This window comes from Mesitornis unicolor, unplaced genomic scaffold (assembly GCF_000695765.1).
Source record: "Mesitornis unicolor isolate BGI_N332 unplaced genomic scaffold, ASM69576v1 scaffold32162, whole genome shotgun sequence".
Taxonomy (NCBI): Eukaryota; Metazoa; Chordata; class Aves; order Mesitornithiformes; family Mesitornithidae; genus Mesitornis; species Mesitornis unicolor.
Window position 1 is genome coordinate 18,447 of NW_010170401.1, and position 2,625 is coordinate 21,071.

Genomic DNA, 2,625 nt, shown 5'->3' on the forward strand with positions numbered 1-2,625 from the left:
CCATGCCTGGTGGTCCTCGGGGGCACCCACACCATGCAGCTGGGCCGGGGCGTGGGGTGAAGGGGCTGCCATGGGGAAGCGGGGCTGCGGCTCTCCCCTGCGCACCCAGGGGCTCTGCATAGGCAGTGCCCAGGGAGGGGGGTGGCCTTGTGGTCCCAGTGCTGTGGGTCAGCAGCGATGTGCTCGGAGGGTCCCCGCCAATGCTCCTGGGGCCATCATCCTGAAAGGCGGCGCTGGAGGGGGCTGTGGGGAAAGAAACCCAAAGGCATTACGAGGGGCAGTTTCCCTGCAGGGGCTGCACCGGCTCCTCGTGGGGGATTGATGGATGAGGAGCCCAGGAGCCCAACATCATCCCATGCTGAGAAAAATCCCCACCCCTCCCAACAGCATCTTCCACAAATACCCAAATGGAAGGAAAGGGGGAGAAAGCCAGGCCCCTTGCTCCCACTGCTTCCCTCCTGCTCCCCGCTCCACCTCTCTCCTCCATTGCTGCTTTATCATGCCTGAAATGTGGCTGATAAGGCAGTGGGCAAAGCTGGCAATAGGCACTTAACAGCCCTATCTTGCATTGCATCAGTTTATCCCCTCGATCTAAACAGATCAAAACACTCTGACGTGACTCTGCCTCTAGAGAAGAGCTGCCAGCCCCAGCCCCACAGCTTTGCCCTGTGAGCCTTGGGGACCCAGGGCACAGCAGTGATGGTGGCAGGTCAGGGGTGGCTCATTTGATTTCACCCACCAGAGGTTACCAACTCGCAGGTCACAGGAGCTGAGCAGCTCCCAGCATCATCTCAGCTCTTGGAAAAGCAGCTGGGAGAGGATGCTCCAGCTCCTCATAACCACAGTGATGTTTGCTCGTCCCAAACTCCATCCCTGGGCACCTCCAAGCAGCAGCAAGGGCAGACACAGCAAAGGGCGAGAACTGGAGGGGAAATACACCCCAGGAGCCACCCCAGCCTACGACACGCTGCCAGCACCGAGGAGAGCCTGGTAATTACTGACGAGCAGCATTTAAAGCAGCTGAACAGGAGCAACCGTGGGTCAGCTCTCCACACTGAGTAGATGCTCAGGCTGGGGTCACAGCCTGCTCTGCAGCTCCCAAAGCGGGGTCTCTCACCTGGGTCCTCTCTGCCGGTGCTGGGCAGGGGGATGCAGGCGGGTAGAGGGATGCAGAGCAAACAGCTCTCCAGCCTCCATCTGTGAGGAGTGACACAAGGATGAGGCAGGTAGGGAGGAGGGAGGAAGATGCTGTGGGAGCTCATCCATAAAAGCCCTGACTTGCAGGAGTAGGATGGGTTTATCAGCCAGAGAAGCCATCCAAACCCAGCCTGGCCTTCCTCGCCAAGGTCCTGCAGCCTGCTAATGAGTGTGCATCTCGCTGCTGATTGCTATGGGGATGAGCTTCAGCTGGGGGAGCTTTGGCTGGGACCTGGCCCTGCAGCTGTGGGCCTCATGCAGGACGAGGCTTTTGGGCACCTTTACACCTAGGGGAGGGCCATGGCACAGCCACCCTCCTTCCACCTGACTTCCTTGTAGCCTATGTGCCCCGTCCTGGAATCTGCAGTCCACGTGGCACACCACAGCCTCCTGGGGATTTTAAGATAACTTTTCTCCATCCCTGCTGGCTGGCATCCCTCCAGGCACTCTGAATTTTGCAGCCCAGGTCTCAGGAGTGCCCTGAGGCCACCAAAATCCCCCCACGCTCCTCCACGGTGCCGAAGCATGGCTGGGAAGGCAGGCAGAGCCCTGGCGTGATCTGTATTCAGGGTGGCTCTCGCCCTGCCAGGCGAGCAGGGATCCTCAGCTCAGCAGTCAGGCTCGCTCCAAAACCGACTGACAAAATGAATGTACAGGGGAGCAGAGATTGGGGGGGTCTGACAGCCTCAGGGTCCCTGAGCCAGAGTTGCTCACACCCATGTGAGGGTGGCACAGCACAAACATGGCTCCACTGCTGCCCTGGGGCTGCTGTCAGCACCTCAAAGGGGGAAAATCAAGGGGAAACAGAGCAGTAAGTGATCGAAGCCCCCACACTCATGTGTGCCTGGCCCCCCAGCCCGGAGCTTGGGGCTGCTGAGCCCTGGGCTGTGCAAGGATGCTTTGGGCAGAGCCTCCCGCAGGGACACAGCCCTGCAGCTGCTGCCTGCACTGGTGCAGGCAGCCCCAATGCAAACCTGCCTAACCCCACCTTCCGCAGGGGCGCAGCAAGACCCCAAACGCCAGCATCTCTCCCAGCAGATGCTGCATGGCCAGGACCTGCTGCTGGGCCAGTCAGTGTCATCGCCCTTCTAGCACCGTGGCCCTGCACCGAGACGGGGGGTCACATAAAGCACCCCTAGCCTAAGACCCAAGAAAAGGCTCATCAGCAGATAATGAACCAGTCCAGAGGAGTGGAAATCAACTGCACATCGCACTGAAGTTGTGCAGGACGTGGAGGCGAGCACGGTGCCAGGCAGCAGCGGCGTTACATAATGAAGGCAGAGAGGCTTCGATGCAGCACAAAGTTGCATCTTGGTGGCTCCGTGGGGACCCCGGCATCTCCTGGAGGAGGTGGGTTTGGCTCAGCACGGCCGGGATCCCCAGGCCGCGGGCCCCGCGCTGACGAGGACGCGTGGCGGGACCGTCCTC